Here is a 19,790-nt window from a genome sequence, read left to right on the forward strand (position 1 = left end):
TCTGTATTTTTAAGGTTAAACAGCAACCTGTGTTCATCTTCTCTGGTGGAACGACTTTCCTATGCAAGCCAGGTGCTGAGACAGAGCAGACGAGCACTTAAATACTCTTTTTTTGAGAAAATGCTGTTGAAGTCAAATTGTGTGTAGACGGCTAGACGCCTATTGTGTACCAGCACTGGAAATTTACGTACCGAAACAGATGTTGCATGTGCGTTCGCGTTTTCTAAAGGCAAGTTTTAAAAGGATAGGTATTTTCCCGTGCGCCATAAAAACTGCAATTATAATAATCATCAGTATTAGTATTATGTGTTATAATACGCGATTTCAAAAATACTACTGTATTAGTACTATAATATGCATTTTCATACAGTACTATTATGTACTATTATTATAATACAAAAAATAGTATTACTGCCCCTTCGTGGTAACTTGGACACAGTGTTGCAGGTTATTTTCAGTTATAATTCTCTAAAAGCTATGAGCGCAGTTATGACAAAAATTGTGGCGTCACAGTACTGAGGGCTTAGGCTATCGAATGGATATGTTTTCTAAGACCTCTGCGAGACTTTACGGTACCTTTAAAAGAATAAGGAGGTTAACATGGCTAGAAACCTTGCATCATCTGTCATGCTGTGCACCAGGAGTCACCATGCGAAACATTTCCGCTCTGCAAAGTATTACAGCTGCGCAGTCGTATTCACAAAAACAGCCTCAGAAAGCAGCCGCGGGCGGCCGACACGATCCTGACGTGACGTGGAAAAGGTCCCGAGCCTTTTATCTTTCTTTTTTTCTTCTTATACATGCTTATACATGTTGCAACTATGCCGCTCTACGTCACGGATCATGTGTCCGGGATAATGTTACGTCACGACGTCCTCTCGTTCAGCGATGCGCTCTTTTCACGAGGCGAGGATGTTTGAAAGGTGGGGGAATAGAGGCCACGCTCTGTAGGTCACCTGCGCTTATCGTTTTTTAACAGGAGCTCAGTTTATTTGTTGCAGAATACGCCACAGCGAAAAACAAAATTATTTTGTGCGTTACGTCAGTGCTGCTTTGAAAGAACCATGAAATGATTTTCGCGAATAATGCGTACTCTGCAGGAAACCGTTCTCGTGATACCTCACTATCGCACACACATCGACTTTTAACCGTGTTCACTACAACGAGGCGCAGTTACCAGGCAAAAATAGCGGGTTGTGAACGCCGGATACATGCCTTCGAAGCGGGCTTACGTCATCGCCATCCAATCCTCTCAGCCAACTGTGAACGACGAGGAGGACACACCCCGTGGGACCAAGTGGGTTTATGGTTTCCGTGTGGACCACAACGACGCCGTATATCTGCCGTCGAAATCAGTTGAAATATGACGAAAGGCAAATTGTCAGTGATGGAGGAAGAGGTTAACGACACACACAGCGTCTAGGAATCGTTCGGTACCATGGAGGAAGGAAACACAAGGAGCGGCCCCTCCGACAGTTTTCTATCGGGACGAGCGTAGCCGGCCTCGCAGTGCATTCTGGGATGCTCCTGTCTACCACGTGACCGCTCACGTGACCCTCCAGACAGCATGGCTCCAGCAAAGCAGACGACGCGAGCTGTAGTTGTGTCGCAGTTCAGATGGCAATATTATGTTGAACGCGTGCTTGCACTTCATTTCTGTGTGTTCGAATGTTTACTGTTCTATTAGAAGACCAGTCACAGTGTGCAGAACGCAAAAGGAGTACGCGGGACCGGAAACATCACGTGTTGTAACGGTTACTTCCAACGTATGTACCTTTCTTGACTAAGTGGTAAAGAATGCCGTTCCATTAATCAGATTTGTACAACAACAGAAGATATGAAATGAATCTGCGGCAGAGTTTGAGGTCCCAAGTGAACAATTCAAAATGACTCGAACACACACGGGCGACTAAAGCAAGTTACCGTGTACCTACGAACAAAACGCATTCCCGTGACAGAGTTGATTTCAGTTCAACGAGAGCCGCAGCCGGGACAGGAACACATTACCATACGCCGTTTCTACGACAGTGCTCACATTTTCACAATAAATTACTTTCAAAAACCAAAATCATACGGAGAGCAGCGCGAGAAATAAAGCCTTGCAAAACCGAAACTTTAGAGGGGATCACGTGGTGGACAGGAAGCAATGGCGATTTTGACTCGAGCGACCGCTAGAGGGTGGCTACGCTTGTCTGGAGGGAAGAGCCGCTCCTTGTGTTTCCTTCCTCCATGTTCGGTACGCAGCAGCTCGAAAATGTCACCGACAGAGACATTTTCTGACGAAGAAGAAGTAAGGTATATCTAAACAGGTAGCATTACTCCCATAGGCCTCTGCGTCTTCAGAATGACGACATGATAGCGACCGTCAGCGGCATCCATCCGTTGCGCGGACTACTACGATTGTAAATAAATGACATCAGATATGACGTCAGCAGTATGAATAATAAGCAGTGCATAATTAGCCATGGCACGTCTACACTCTTAAAAATGAACTTCACCGCACAGCACGCTCCTAGCCAACCAACATCTCGAATGATATCGTTATCTGCCCTGATTAGTTGAAAACGGGAGGCGTACGCCTTTTTTGTGACACTTATGCTGTACGGTTGGCTAGGAGCGTGCTATGCGATGAAGTTCATTTTTAGGAGTGTACATTGCGCACTTCGTTTGCGTTGTATTCCCTTTCCCTTTTCCTGACCGAACCATACTAATCATCCAGAGCAACAATACTAGACGAGAACAGAGAAAAATAAATCATATCCTGTTTAATGACACATATCAATTCGAAATATATACAGTTACCACAGATTTTGACAACTCCAAACAGAAGGGCATCGTGACGACCACACAGAAATTAGGACTGTTTACTTAAGGTCCATTTCTCACCTAGAGCTATATGTACACGTAGTGATTAGACGTTTGCATTTCTTCAATGAGTGGCCATAATGAGTCCGTTGCAAAAAAAAATGACATTGCTGGTGCACAGTTTATTCCTGCTAGACCTCACACCATCATGGCCGCGGTCGCGCCATGACGAACTTTTCTTTTGTCGCCGGGCCAGCAACAGGGGATGCATTGTATTCATCTGTTCACACGTGTTAATCTTGGTCTACAGCTCCGAGATATGAACGTTGCTTCCTGTTTAACCTAAAAACTCGGCATTACACTGTACGGACACACGGTACGGATACAGAGATGCACGGATAAACAAGCCCACTGTGACACATGACTGTGCGCATGGGTCTCGTATATACTAATAGTTGATTCATAATTTAAGTATAGGAAAAGCTATCAGTTGCCCCAGTAGCACACATATACGAAATCGTCTACCACCTGAGTACGTTTCCGTATCCTGCTCCACTGCGCATGTGCAGCAATAGGCTCGTTTGTCCGTGCCACAGGGCCACGGTCCGTGCATTCTTGTAACCGTCTCGTGTGCCCGTGTACTGTAATGCGGAGTTCGTACACTCTTTGGATTAAACAGGAAGCAACGTTCACATGTCGAAGCTGTAGACCAAGATTAACACGTGTGAACAGATGAGTGCTATGCATCTCGTGTAGCTGGTCCTGCGAAACAGAGGTTTAGTCATGGCAAGACCGGCCATGATGAGTGTTAACGAATCAGCTGTGCACCAACAATGCCATGTTTTCCTTTTTTTTTTTTTTTTTTTTTTTTGCAACGGGCCCATTATGACCACTCATTGAAGAAATACAAACGGCTGATCACTACGTGTACGTTTAGGTCTAGATGAGGAATGGACATTCAGTGAAACTTCCTGTTTATTTGTGGTTACCACGTACACTTTGTCAAAACCTGTGATAACTCTATGTATTTAGAACTGATATGTGTCACTAAACCTGATATGATTTAATTTTCTCTGTTCTCGTCTGGTATTGCTGCCCTGGGTGATTAGTATTGTTCGGTTAGGAAAAGGGGAAGGGAATACAACGCAAACGAAGTACGCGAATGCAAACGCGCCATGGCTGATTATGCACTGCTTATTATTCATGCTGCTGACGTCATATCTGACGTCATTTATTTACAAAATAGTAGGATGGATGGCGCTGACAGTCTCTATCATGGCGCCATCTGAAGATGCAGGGCCCTATGGGAATTTCGCTACCTGTCTATATATACCTTGGTGCATGTGTACCGGTCGCTTGCTTAGCAGCATGCCTGAAGAGAGATTTTTGCTGATGTTCTTAGCGTTATGTGCGACATAGACGTTGGTCGTATAATCTAAATGATTTGTCTGTAAGTTGCGACAGTGCGACAGTACAGTGACCACCAGCAGCTTCACTACGGCCGGACGGGTGTCATGAGATTACAGCTCGACTACAACTGTGGAGAGCGCTTTAATGTGAGTACTATGCTCAAGTGCCCTCTCCTTGTGCACCATTTAGAAATATTACTTCTACTAGAACATCTTCTCTTTGTTCCGCGTCACATTCGTGGATCTGCAAGTGCATGCTGTTTTATCCGATTTATCCGATTTATGCTAACATGCTAACGTTACCAGCAACTTTTCTCATTCTCTTTTTTTTTTTTTTTTTTTTCGTTCATTATCGTGTTTTAGATCTTTCACACCACGGATGTTCTCGAACCAGCGTAGGGCGCCAGAGTAGGACTCATTGCCAGTGATGGCCAGTAGTTAACTACATGTAGTTAAACTACTAGTTAAAGGGGCAATAAACAGGTATACGAGGCGCACTTTTTTTAAATACATTGTGATACGTTGCCGACGGTGAACGTTTTCAACGAAATGTTGTCGCAAAAAAGTAAATAATGGCTCCAAACCGACTGAATATTCACTGCACTCTTTCACCCTCACGCCCCGCCCTGCGATGTCCTGGCGACAATAGCGGCACGTCATTTTGACGTCGCGCATCATCAGCCATTTAGAATGCGGGGTGCTTATACATTAATTTTTTTTGTAATATCGAGAAGTGAGGTCAACTCTAAACATATTCCCACTTGTCCAAACTAAGGTAGCCAGTTCAAACTGTACCAAAAACCCTCAATATTCTATTTCACGTGCGCACAATGTTTTCTGTGCTGTATTGCTCCGCGAGGTCACCGCGATGTTCCCGTAACCGGTTCCCTCGCGAGTTGAAGCTTGTCTCGGTGGGGTCCGTCATTGGCTACGAGAGCCAAATCTCCCCCACCTCCTGCGCCTAGAATTCGGCGTTGCCATACGCTGGAATATAGTGACGTGACCCGGTTCTAAGGATAAGGAGAGGCTCGCGCGGATTATGCTCTTTGAATGGCATTGTTTCGCATTAACGACGCTCGCTAGAAGCAAAAGAATATTTGGATATCGTGAGCTACGTTCTTTCAGTAGGCATAATAATTGGAGAATGTTCGTCGACCTGTTTTGTGCCCCTTTAAACTACCTGATTGTACTTAAAAAGTATAGTTATCAACTACTTGCAGAAATGTAGTGTGCAACTACTAGTTAAACTACTATTTTGAGTAGCTAACTACAGTAGTTAGGTTATTGCAGGAGCCAACTACTTCCGATTTTGCCGCAAGCTTTACGGCACAATTGCGCTTCCGACTTTACCGTGAGCTACTTGTTTGATGAGAACGGAGGTGCAGGGCAATTGTGCCGTGCATGTGTACTAAATCTTCACTTTTATCATTGCTTCTGATTCATATTTAGGTGTCCAAGAACACTATAGAATGGGATTTGTGTTGATGGACAACGTTAAGTAGTTAGAGATGTAGTTAAAATACATTGCAGTAGTTAAAGAAGTAGTTTTAACTACCTCCCCTGAAAAGTAGCTGAACTACTAGTTAAACTACTCCATCGCGAAGTAGTTAGCAGTTATAGTTAAACTACTGTAGAAGTAGTTAGTGGCCATCACTGCTCATTGCCCCCGAAAGGCGGCGAATCTCTTAGTTGAAATGCGCAGCAACTGCACAACGGAAATGACGAGAGATTCGCGTGCTTCCCGGGGCCACGACTGCTGAAATTGAGTGACTGTCCAAGCACACTACAATTACATGTTACAATTGAATGCATATTCACTTGTGCCTTTTCAACTTTCCAGAAACCTTAAGCTGCTGGGGCTCAAAGGAAAATATCGATCCATCGTGTGCTATTAGCATCTCAAATACTCTGTTCGACGATCCACAAGGCAGTCAAGCAAGGCACCAATCAAACACGAAATATTATCTATTCCATTTAACTCTGTAGTTCCTCAATTGCTATAATTTAATTACGTTATAGTTACGCTACATGAACATTATAGTCAATGACAACATAAGTCATACATTTGACCACGACCCCGCACAAGAATAGCTCCGCGCGCGCGTATGTAGTGCTGCGCGGCCAAGTGGGGACTGGGGGGAGAGAGAGATCCGGGTAGTACATCGCGAAGCGGTAGAGTCGTGCAAAGGCTGGTAGCCAATCGCAGGAGCCTTCCATGGATGAGTGGGTGGTCCCAATTGTATGACTTAAGTTGTCACTGACTATAGAATGTGTGTAATGTTTGACTACAAATAAAATGCAGTTTTGCATTGCAGTTCCTTGGATCTGCCTTTGTTGGGAAAAGCAATCCTGCAAACGGTGACAGGGTACATACCACTTGGGCTGATACCAGCTAAACTCTGTCCGAACAGGGACCACTCCAAGTGCCACTTCAACCGGTCCTAGGTCAACGATGACGTTTGCAACCATTCCCAGTCGAGACTGGGACTGGCCAGAAACAAGTTGGGTTAAATGGTACCAGTTGATCAAACTGGCCCCTGTTTGATAACACAGTTCACCCAGTCCCAGTTGCAACCAGACCCGTTCAACTGGGACTGGGTGAACTGTGTTGTCGAACAGGGACCAGTTTGATCAACTGGTTTCTGGCCGGTCCCAGTCTCAACTGGTTTCTAACGGGTCCCAGTCGCAACTGGTTTCTAACGGATCCAAGTCTCAACCGGGACCGGTTGCAACTGGGTCTGGGTGAACTGTGTTACTGAACAGGGACCACCTGTCCCGACTTGTACCAGCAGAGCTGGGACCAGTTGAAGTGGTTCCACTTGAACTACCCCAAGAACACACACGGTCCTCAGGATGTCCCCTCAGTGTCATCGTGCCCTCGTCCTTCGAGCTGTATCCCCAGAACATCCTGAGGGTGACACTCAAGGACTGTCCGTGAAGAGTCATTCAGGCACGTCCTGTGCCTGTCCCTGTGGGTAGCTAGCGGGACAAGAAATATTACTGTGTTTAGTTTACCTGCCCAGACTCCCTGAATACATTTGTTTTGTTTTTAGGTCGATCCTTGGACCGGATTGACATTTTTCTGAAGCAAAGGGTGGTCCAGCGTAAAATTCTCTCCCTCTGAAAAGGATGACCGTCTATGATACATAGAGCATTTCTCGTGGAAAGGACAGAAATGTACGATTCTACCGCACTGCTTTTGACTTTCAAAAGTCCTACCTGAATGTCTCAAAACAAAAGGAGTAAGAAACATAGACTTTGCAATGATTCAGAGCTGATACTTCAATCAATTCCTCGCTTGGCGTGTTTTTTCTTTGCGTAATCGAAAGAAACGTGGACAGCTCACCATTCGTTTTGTGTTGCAGGCGAGCGGGGCTCTCGCATTTAACGGAGGGGCGCGTAACAAGCAACATATAGTATCTGAACATGAAAGAACTGATGTTCTCGGGTCGTCGGGCAGTACCGCCTGCGGTGCTGTGCCGGGAAGATCTTTTCCTGATCTTTCTGAGGCTGGAACAACATAGAAGGGAGAAATACATACAAAGCCTCCATTTGCCTAAGAAATTAACGATGAAAGATGAAAGTCACTGAAAAGGTTAGCCAGTATTTGTTCCTTCTATGTTGTTCCAGCCTCAGAACATCAGTTCTTTCATGTTCATCAGTTGCCGCCTGCGTCGATCCCGTCGTATGAACGTGTGTGTGTGTGAGTGAGGAAAAATGTAAGAGTGAAAAGAGGATGAGAGAGAGAGTGTGGCTGGTTTGTCCCTTCAGATGACGCACCCTGGAAGTGGCTGAGAAGGCGTGTTAGCTTAGCTCAATTGGTAGAACCCTGTACCGGTAATCCAGACGATGTGGGTTCGAATCCTACAGCTGGCTAACCTTTTCAGTGACTTTCATCTTTCATATAGTATCTGTTTTCGCTTCGGAAGAGAATTCTAGTACCTTTCGGAGTGGGTTTTTCTATGTCTTTTATATTTCTCTGTGCTTCCTTTTTAAACCGCTGCGCTTATTTTCCGCTATGGAATGCGCTAGGAATGAGCAGCCAGATTTTATTGCGGCAGTTAACGAATATGAAACGAATCGGCATGTAACTGTTTTCTGGGCATGTGCAATAAAAAAAAAACGTTGATACGATTGAATGCGTCAGCACATAAAAAAATAAAAGAAAAATAGAAAGAATGTTTCATCCTAGAAGTGCTCTGGCGCTGTTCTAAACTTGTCCTCGCATAGCGTCTGTGAATGCTTTCAGGATACCGTGGAGACGCTATATTAGTGCCAAAATGACATGTTGAGGATTAATTGAGGATCAGATTCACCCTCCTCGGGATGTCACCCCCGTCCATGCATGATGCTCTTGGATGCCTATCATATGCATATCTTGGATGCTCATGCATGGTATCCCTGGGATGACAGTGTGTTGTCGGGGTGGTCGCTGTTCGATAACACAGTTGAACTGGTACCAGTTCAAAAAAAATTTCCTGAGATGGTCCCTTTAAAGGCTTTTCAAGGTTGAGTATTTAGTACTCACTTATATTTTTCTTGGTACTCGGTAAGTTGACCTAAAGGAGTTGCGGCACTTTGTCTAAAGTTATTCCGGATAAACGTAAAATGCAATAATTTGCAACCACGTGAACCTGCATTCCATGTTTTACGTGAAAAGAGGGAATAGAGATAGCGTAGAAACGGACACTACAAATTCCGAAACCACCGTGACCGAAACCCACGAGGCTCTGACAGCTGATGTCTCCGCCAGTGGGGAAGCGAGAGAGGTGTCACGTGTAATCGAAACCAAAACTCCTGAAGGCTCCCTCTCCATCCTCGTGTACCCTGCGTGGCGTCGCACTGCTCTTCCGTGTTGGAGCGCTGAATCACTCCAAGGAAAATATTCGTTTTCTAATTATCTGTGTCACCTGGGGATGAGAAATTATGTCCACTGAAACATCACACGGTATGAATGGTATATAAATACGGACTGTTTCTTCAACGCGTTTTTGTTGTGGAGTGCCCCTTTAAGTACTTTTTCGAGCATCTCGTACAAGCCTGACTGTGACCCAAAGATGTGGCATGTCTTCCGTCATACCAGTATGACAAAACGTAAATAGTCTGGTAAACATTCGTTCGGTGATTCTCTATGGACAGGTGGTGTGCGCAAAACATAAATAGGAGACGTTACCTGAAAATTTTACCAAATTGGCTTTCGTTTTCTTTTCAGCTGACTTATGAAACAAATTTGTATGAGCAGAAAACATTACGGTGACGATTTCGAAACATATTAAAAATTCGCTATAAGTTAGAAGTTTACGTTAGAAGTTCGTTAGGACAATTTATTTTTTATATAGTCAAAATATGAACATCATTGGATAAGACGCTCCTAGTCAGCAATCATTTTGAATGATATCATTCTTTATCCAGATTTGAACATACGATGGCTGACAAAGTGAAAGGTCTCCACGTGTCGCTCGCAAATGGCTGCGACCCGGCTGGTATTTAATGGGCACGGCAGGTTGTCCGTTGCTCACTCGGATGTTGACTGCCCATACTGACAACGTGTTGTCAGTATTAGAAGTCAGAATGTCAAATTGGAAAAAGTTGTATGTAAGTGCGTGTGTGTGTTTGAGATGATGAAGCCTCACCGAGGCAGAGGTATAAGTGGACATGTAAAGGGAAGAGGATAAATCTAAATGAAGGTAAATGATGTCGAATTGACGTAGTTGAAGTAAGTAAGAGTAAAAGGTACCAGTAATTAAAAGCAATTAAAGCGAGAAAGTATAGTTTAAATGCAAGTACATAGACCGAAGGTGGACAACCGGAAGTCAGGTTAGACCGTGGATCGGGTTTTGACCGGAAAAGGCACTTAATGCTAGCGCATTTCTCTCGCATTTACCACTAAATGATTTTTTTATACCACGACTGTACCACTTTTACCTAATCTTGCCTTTTTTTTACCTTGCCTTTTTTAGCTTACACCACTGATTTTTTTTTAACACACAAGGGGTTCCAAGGAGGACTTTCTGCAGATCATCTGAACCCTTCTGATGAATGTGAACTGTCCACACAGGAGAGGACAAACCATGTTCCTCTATTTCTTTTTTCTTTTTTACAGCGGCCGCTGTTAACGGGAAGGTTTCAGGAGATCGCCGTGTCTGTGGAACAAAAACTTTCTCCTCTTCGAGCCTGAGAGGAAGAAAACAGAGAGCGACAGGGTGTGGAAAGGAAAAACGGCGCGAGATAGAGCTGCGTGCGGGGCATGCGAATCAAAGAGCAGCACTCATTAACTGACTTATAGCAAATCGGAAGCATTCCAGGGAAACAAACAAAAACAAATAGGAAGATTTCAAGTCAAAGATCAGCTACGTTATGCAAGCGACTTCAAAGGAGTCAGGTACTTGGCGTACCATATTTTCGGAACAGTTATCGTAAATACCTTCCAATCTGCTAAATACCTTCTACTACTTCCACTCACTCCAAACCTCGCTACTGTACCGGCGCCGCGATGAGTAAACAAACGAAGGTGAGCAGCGTGACGCTACAGGGATATCGACGCCCCAAAAGTGGTTTTTCGCATTATCTTGATTCCCTGACTCTTGTACCATTTCGATAATTAAAAGTTGAACGTGATGACCTGCAAAACTGTCGAAATGAGGGGAAACTCCATGCGGGAAACAGAGAAGATACTAAAAGGACAGCAGACCAAAGGAATATTGTCGAGGAGTCTCTTCGACCGCGAGACGTAGCAGCTGCTCTCTGCCGACGCCCCTCGAAGCCACCATTCGCTTCGCGTCTTCGCGTCGGGCCTCAACACGTGGGAGCTAGCTATTACAGAGCTCGTACCCGACGCCGACCTGACCACGTTTCGCGCTTGCTCGACGTGTCTACGTTCACTGCTCGCCGGCAAGGTTCCGGCACTCGAAACATGCCACGGCTATGTATATCCGCCCACGCCGACCGATTTGCCGGAACTCGACTTGCTGAGTAAACGACTGATCTCTCCACAAATGCCGTTCATGCAGATGCGGCACCTCGATCATGCCCTCATGCACGGTTGAGGTGAATACAGTGTGGCGGCCTGCCACATTCATCGCCACATTCATCATCACGCATGGCGCACATCGCCACCTTCACTGGACCCCCTTTAAGGAGCCGACGGCCGCCGTCATCCTCCTGAAGCCGACTCCGCACGCGGGCCACACCGCCACCGCCACTCCCCTCTCCGCACTCTGCCAACCTCACAGGGGTGACACAAACCCGCCATTGTTGTAACTACCCTCAAGCGGGTGCTTTTGGCAAAACTGCCATCTTGTCCTGGTCGCACGTCATAGAAAACGTCATTTTGAGGTCATGTGGCTTTGTTTACATGTCGTTTTACCGCTTACCGACATATTTTCACAGTCTTAACACCAAGAGATGACGTATTTTGCCAGCGTAAACTATGCGGTGCTTCTTCCGCAACATGGTAGCCCATTTCACCTTAGTTTAAGTACATCGCATCGGCCCGGTAAGTCTTACCGCGCGGTCGTCATCACATCTTTGGAAGTTGTCAAGAATACGAGGCTTTATGTGTAAAACTGCGCGTTTTACTGCGAGATTATCGGATAAAAATAATTACCGTGATCGAAAAACATCCAAAACGTCATGCAGAAACAATAATCGCATTGTTTACAAACGGTTTGGCCGCCGATCACGGGTGCCGCCATCTTTAAGGTCACGTGTGCCTTGACGTTTGCTGTGACGTGCGACCAGGATGCATTGCGTTCGCCCAGCACGCTTTCGACTACGGAGCGATATATTGGATGCCACCCCTGTGGCCAACCTCAACCCCGTCCCCATGAAGAACATCACCGGCAACAGCAACACACGTCGTGACCTTTCGTGTGCACTGCGAATTCACCAACTTCCCTCCACTCCTGCACAGATGCCGTTGTGTCCAGGCAGGGAAGTACCTGTGGCGGCCTCCCTGCTCCTGACACAGACGACGATGGGTGGGTTAGCTAAGCGCCCCTCTTTTGGTGCACTCAAGTCGGGAGTGTGTGTGTATGTGTGTGTGTGTGCGTGTGTGTGTTTGTAAGTGCTCAAACGTCGCCACGCCAGTACTGGACAGCTGTTTCGGCCTTATTGGGTCATCATCAGCAGTACGCAGGCAGGCAACGTTTGAGCGGATGGCGTCTGAAGATCACGTGGCACGTGATTCCGAAACAGCTGTCCAGTACTGGCGTGGTGACGTTTGAGCACTTACAAACATATGCTATGCGTGCAGCCGAAGAGCTCCGGCCTCCGGCTATTTTTTCCATATATATATATATATATAAATATATACGGGACGCACGACGCACGACGTATTGGCGCATTTGGATGAGAGGTAGGGTGATTTCACAGCATTTTCAATCAAGTCGAAACAGCTGTCGAGTACTGGCATGGCGACGTTTGAGCACTTAGAAACATATGCTATACGTGCAGCCAAAGAGCTCCGGCTAATTTTCAACCGTATATACTTCACTGGCTTTGCACTGGGCTTTCAGTTGTGTGTTAGCGCACCCTGACAGGAGGAATCACGTGCTACGTGACATTCTGACGCCATCCGCTCAAACGTTGCCTGCCTGCGTACTAGCATGACGACGTTTGAGCACTTACAAACATATCCTATACGTACAGCCAAAGAGCTCCGGCTAATTTATAACCATATATACATATATATGTAAAAAATAAGACGTGGACGACAGATTACAGGAAAGTTAACAAAAAAATGGTTTATTTAATGGGCAATCTAACACAAAGATTATAATATGCTGTGAAACGTTCAAAAGAACGGTCGACGTTTCGACAGTAGCACTGTCTCCGTCAGGACAGAAAGTCCTCTTCTGTCAAAAGTCAATTTTTGTGCTGACGAAGACAGCGCTACTGTCGAAACGTCGAGCGTTCTTTTAAACGTTTCGTAGCATATTATAACCTTTGTGTTAAATTACCCATTCAATAAACTAGTTTTTGTTAACTTTCCTGTATCCTGTCGCCCACGTTTTATTGTTTTACTTTTATTCAACTTCGCAGCCGTCTGATATATCAACCTCTTAAACCATGATAAAATCATTTTCATGACGTAGGAGTAAATGAGGTTCGTCCCACGCAATATTATTACGATTCATCATCCTATACCTTCTATCCCTCTATCGTACTGGACACGGCTTCGCTGTGTAGGGACAGTCACTATATCGAAGTTCAAATAGAAATGGCTTTGAAGATGGCGACACAGTCAGCCCGGGAGCGGAAATGTCAGAAGTGCTGTCCGGCGGCGGACGTGTGTTATCTGTTGATTTGTCATCAATATTTACTCGATCCAGGACGTCCGCCACCGACGGTGTCAATGAAGACATCCCCAACGGCGCGACGAGGCACGCGCCGCAACTTTTATGGCTCATAACAACTGCTACGCATATCGCTAGACGATGAACAAAAGTCCATGTCTTCCGCAACACCTGCTGTCGATGCAATCTATTGCAGTAACACGCTACAGGCTGCCCATGAATCACGCCAACACACCTGTGGGATTGTCCAATCCGTGTGTTACACGTCATCAACCTAGTTGGCATAGCACGACCCCTTGCTAAGATAAGCTTCTGGCGTGTGACAATGGATAGATAAACACGGTTTCCTCTGCGTAACAAGCGCCGACGAAACGATGTACAGAAAGCTTGCCTGTTAGTGGTGACTGTCGGAATTTGCAGTGTGACTGTATGCTGAGGGACTGTAAATATGATATTGAAGGCACCCACATACATTGCAGCCGTTCTGCCCTAACTTGCCATCCTGTTCTCTAATCTGCATAAAAGCGAGCAGGACCGAAACCTCCCTGTGCATTAGGTAAAATTTGTTGTCGACCTGAGCTGTACGTACGGTTTTTAGCGGGCGTACAGACTCAAAGATCAAATAATAAAGCATAAAGGACCGAATCAAGACCGAACCGCTTGCTGTTGTTGCTGGATTTAGTTTGAACATGAATGATGGCTTGACCACTACACAGCACGCCCTGCTACCACTCTAAGCATAAGCATCAGTGAGGAGTACAGGAACCAAAGCTAGGAATTAGAGGACACCATTCAAGAATAACTGCAAGGTATCTTAACAATCATCTTTTCAGTGTCTAGTTGAATGAGCGGTTAGAAAAAGAAAAATATGGAGATGTTGCCTTAGTCTACGCTAAAGTGACGAAAAACTCTACTTTATGTACAGATAGGCATGTGCTGCCCGAGCACCTTGATGAATGAAATCAGAGAATGCAACACAGCTGGCCGGAATTTGCCAGGAATCAACACGGTGGAAAAGCCTTGGCGAATGAGAATGTTCGGACGAAACGGCGGCTCCAGTGATACTGACGTGTGCATTCAATGCATGAGGTTGGAGTCTCTTCTATGGAGCAGTCATATTGGCAACCTCATTGTTCGACCGCCCACTTTTTATTATGCGGCTTCGCTTGACACCCAGCCCATGTTTCGCGTCAGACACGCTGAAGTAGAGTTTCCGCATGTGCGTGCTTCGGTGGGCGTCAAATTCCACACTCTAAAAACATAACTTCACCGCATAGCACGCTGTGCGAAAACCATTGCTTCGAATGATAGGGTTATCGCTTCTGATTGGAGGAGAGAGGGGCGTACGCCTTTTTGTGGCAATTGCCACAAAAAGGCGTACGCTTCCCTCTCTCCTAATCAAAAGCGGCAACCCTATCATTCGCGACAATGGTTGGCGCACAGCGTGCTATGTGGGTGAACTTCTGTTCTGTTCTGTCCTTACCAGTCCCGGCCGACACCGACAGGCACATGACCGTGAAACAGCTATAGTTGAAGTGCGTCATCCTGCACTCTTAAAAATGAACTTCACCGCATAGCACGCACCTAGCCAACCATCATCTGGAATGATATCAATATCTGCCCCGATTTGTTGAAAACGGGAGGCGTACGCCTTTTTGTAACACTTATGCTGTTCATAATTGTCACAAAAAAGGCGTACGCCTCCCGTTTTCAACAAATCAGGACAGATAACGATATCATTCGACATTATGATTGACTAGGAGCGTGCTATGCGGTGAAGTTCATTTTTAAGAGTGTGGCATACAGGACATCATGCAAAATCATCGACCCTCTCTTCCCACGAAAGACCTTCCCCGATTCATGCAGACAATGCTCCATCGGTTACGCACCGGATCTGCGTTCACGAACTCGCAAATGTTCAAGACCGGCTCCAGGGATGATCCCAGTTGCGGTCACTGTCCTCATCCGGAAACTATCGAACATATCCTGACAGAATGCCGCGCATACCATACTATGCGGGAAACTGACCTTTCCCACTCTAGGCCCGGCATACTGACGGATGCTCTCTTACCTGAACGTTCTTATGCAGAACGACTTACAAAATCTCGCACCTTGTGCGTTTTCTTCAAGAAACTGGTCTCGCGAAGAGACCACTCTAGTGTACCTCTCATCCACAGTGCACCTCTGCCCCATCACAATCGTTCATCCTGCCTATGCCTCACTTTGAAATCGTCAACTCTCTTCTCCCCACATTTTTTTCTTTTTGGCTGTAGTCGTGACGATGCTCACTTGGGTGCGGCCAACAACGGCAAGCTACTTCGACCCCCCCCCCCCCCTGTTCCTAGAGCGCAGACGGGGTCAGCTAATTCGTTCGGCGTATGCCGACGAGGCGCTGTATCCAGAGTAGCCGCTTGGTGTAGTAGGAGCTTGGTGACCTTTGTTAAGTGACGTGGCTTACGCTATGACGACGTCCTGTATAACAGGGGCTCGTTTTGTTCACCAGGCGAAACGCGGCTAGGTCGCTTTTAAAATCGCTGAAAACGACCAAGGTTTCTATGGATGGTACCGTGGCGGCATATGGAATGGCGCCGAACAGTACTTTTCTCAGAAACAAAATCACGGGGCCATTACAGAAAATTCGGGGGGGGGGGGTTAATAGAGTTGCGTCTCATTAACAGCCTTATGTGGCACTGCCAACATGTGACCGAAGATTGTTAGAAGCTAGATAGTCCTCAAGCCTTGAATTCCCGAACACTTCGGGTGAAATCCAGACACACTCTTAAAAATGACCTTCACCGCATAGCACGCAACTAGCCAACCATCACCTCGGATGATACCGTTATCTGTCCTGATTTGTTGGAAACGGGAGGCGTACGCCTTTTCTGTGACACTTATGCTGTTCATAATTGTCACAGAAAAGGCGTACGCCTTCCGTTTTCAACAAATCAGGGCAGATAACGATATCATTCGAGGTGATGGTTGGCTAGGAGCGTGCTATGCGGTGAAGTTCATTTTTAAGAGTGCAGGTGACAACCTTAGGGCACGCTTCAAGACTAGCGGACGTTCAACGGTGTCACCAATGCCGAACAACGCAGTACGCTCTGGTAGGGGGCCCTGTTCGATCAAGGCAATGCGCCCCCCATACCATGCTTCTCTGCCGATGGCTGCCCTCTACTACTGGAGCTTTTCTGTGGTGAAACGTTCACGATGCTCGCCTGACGACGCCCTCCAAAGAACTCTCTGGCGCACTGTTTTCCAGCAAAGATGACGTCATTGATGTCGTGCACGGGACCCGTTATTTGAAGGACCAAACTTCCTATTTTTTGTTTTACATGACTACGTTGAATAGTAAAATTAGTTCATTGATTCACCTCAGCCACCTCCTCCTAAGTGACGCCGAGAACTAGTTATTATTATTATTATTATTATTATTATTATTATTATTATTATTATTATTATTATTATTATTATTATTATTATCGTATCTATTATTTTTTTCATCTGATGGGTTCTGTAGCAGGCACTGCAATCTCAGCGCACTACAATCATTGAATTCTGTTTCCCGCCAGTCACGTATGTAAAGAACCCGCAGCTAGAACTAACAAGATACAGTCCCACGACGACATTGGTCTCGTGCAAAACAACGTCCGCAGTTAAAGTTTTATGTCCTTCGGCCGTATTTGATGCCAAAACTCGGATTATAGTTCCTGAAACCGTTACATTAAAAACCGACACGTTACATTAAAATCCATATTTTCTTGTGTGTGTTAATTCTACTTGCTTGAAACGAGAGGTATAGTTGCATCGAAACGATTGCGTCTGTGAAGGTTAATACTCCTGTCAGGGGGACTTATTTACAAGTGTATGTGCAAGTGTCATGCTTGCGCTGTCGCACGGCATCTTTTAGTGACGTTCGGCAGAAAGTGCGCAAACAATTGAATGAGTTCCCCAAACTCACTTCACTTCTCTTCGGCTGACCGAAAAATATGTTATTACTCTCGTTAGCATCCAGTGACACTTACTTCAGCCGTGTAGGCAGCACGTAGTGAGAGTGACATTCACTTTGGAGGAATGCACTTCACGAAAATGACACTAAATTAGCCTGTGTAACAGGGGTATATAACTTACGATTGCACCTGTTGCGTAATTGCAACAGTTCTCAGTTAATACGCGTTCTTTTTTTTTTCTTGTATGCACTGCACGACGATATACTTACTTGAGCATTTCCTGGTGATCTTTGAGGACTAGGAGCAGGTAAGTTTATCACAGCTGTCGCACTGTTACAACTGCGCTGGCCACAAAAAGTGCTGTGTCAAAAAGGCAGAATGAGTCAAGATCGACACCGGGACAATGCCTGGTACTCTACAGGATATGGTTATCTGATTGGAAGCACGCGCCAGTCTCCCGGATTGCGAGGAATGCCCTTCGAGCCGTGAGGAGGGCTGTTGTACTTTGAGCTACTTTCTATCAGACCTCAGGGACCAACGAACTAGTAAGATGTATACCACGGGATCCACAAACAAGTACGTAGTCGGATGCGAGGAGCTTAGTACATATGTACTTCCTTTCCAAACACAATGAAGGGAGACAAAGGGGTGGTTACAGAACCGGAGCTGACCAGTTAGTGAACGCTTCTAACACAATCTGGATTTCGTCAGACAACATACCGCTCGGGCTGTCTGCTGCATACGTAGCACAAGAGCAGTGTTGTACCCGCTACCCGAAAAAGGCAGCGTAATACCGGCACGCGCTACGCTCTTAACTCGGTACCCTTTAGTAAAGGGTAAAAATTCGCAATATTTTACCCTCTATTTCAGAAGTTACCAAGTACCCTCTGAGCAGTACCTTTTATAAAAGTTACAAAGACACCCACTAATTAGAGGTTACGGCCTTCAATCCAGCACCTGCCCGTAAAGGTTACGCCAACGTGCGGCTTTTTATACAGGATGTTCATTTTTATTCGCAACAAAGTAGCGCTCATTTGGCAGGTGGGTTATGTGAATTTTTGCTAATTAATCGATCCGTAGTTACAAACACATGCGTCAGGAAATGTCGGAAATGTTTGTAACTACGGATGGGTTAATTTGCGAAAATTAACACAACCCACCTGTCAAATGAGCGCTGCTATGATGCGAATAAAAACAAACACCCTGTGCGTGGGATATGGACAGACATTTACAGAACACACCAAGGTACCAAAATACGATCTTGCACATATGTATATTACAAAAACAGAAGTCTATCTAGAGGTGACACATTGTGCACAAGTGCGATTCTGATGTGAGGAGAAACCATGATCGCTTTACCAAAGGTATGTGGAAAAAAGAACTATCTTCTAAGTGAGAAGCAATGCATAAAAGTGCGAGGAAGCCAGCGAGTCAAAACAACTGACCTATATTTGCTAAGCTGAACAGACCCAACGAAATGGAGAATTGCAGCAGAAAAAAATTTATTCCACATTCGTGTTGCAGAGGCGAGCGCAAAGGGCAATACAGTATTACATAAAACGCACACAACCTTGAGGAGTATGAGAGTACAGTAACGCAGGAGACACTACATTACTGCGTTATCAGCGTTGGAGGCGCTCTGGGACGAGCTTGTGAGGTACTGCATTTTGCGCTGGTGACGGTATGTGAACCTGCATGTGGGATCCTGGGAACAAAAGTTTGGGCAATGAAAGTAATATTTACGGAACCATTCAAATCCGTACAAAGCACAAGGTACGCTGAGAGAGCAGCATAAATGCGGGAAGGCGTTCACTCCGCGATTGAGTCTTAGGATATCGTAAGAATACAACAAGTAGGAAGCTGCGAATTATATATCTCGATGCATATATCCGCAGCTCGCAAAATGCACGCCGGTGTATTGACCTGGCGACCAAGTAAGAGCAGAAAAGTAGCAAGCGTAAGTGGCGTTCATATGCAGGACCGCAAAACGCTTGCCATAATCACAACAAACATGCGCTAAGAGCTCTTGCTATCAAAATAACGCACGTACCTAGCACAAAATGTACACTTACCGAGTGTATGAAGTGTGTGAATTAGGGCTGCGGTGGATGACGTTCGTTTTGGGTTATATATTCTTTGCAGTCTTCGCACTCACTACAGTTTCCCCTGAGAACACCGAAAATATCCTTGTTTGCTAGCGACATCTAGCTTTTCCGTTGTTCCTGACGATACTATGATAAACGCGAGGAAAACCACTGATTAAAACAGATTACACTTGTTAACGGACGGACGACGAGCGTTAAGCGTTTCAAGGAAACCGCTCTCAGTGTGGA

General features: G+C 45.6%; 1 protein-coding gene across 1 annotated transcript in view; it reads right to left on the bottom strand.

Moving 5' to 3' along the window:
* Positions 1-17,862, bottom strand: part of LOC135391454 (antizyme inhibitor 2-like) — a 75,397-nt gene extending 57,535 nt beyond the window's left edge. Inside the window, exon 1 of the mRNA XM_064621711.1 lies at positions 17,727-17,862. The gene's annotated coding sequence lies outside the window, so the exon portion shown is untranslated. The remainder of the gene's footprint in view (positions 1-17,726) is intronic.
* Positions 17,863-19,790: the final 1,928 nt, after the last annotated feature.

Source organism: Ornithodoros turicata, chromosome 4, assembly GCF_037126465.1.
Source record: "Ornithodoros turicata isolate Travis chromosome 4, ASM3712646v1, whole genome shotgun sequence".
Lineage (NCBI taxonomy): Eukaryota > Metazoa > Arthropoda > Arachnida > Ixodida > Argasidae > Ornithodoros > Ornithodoros turicata.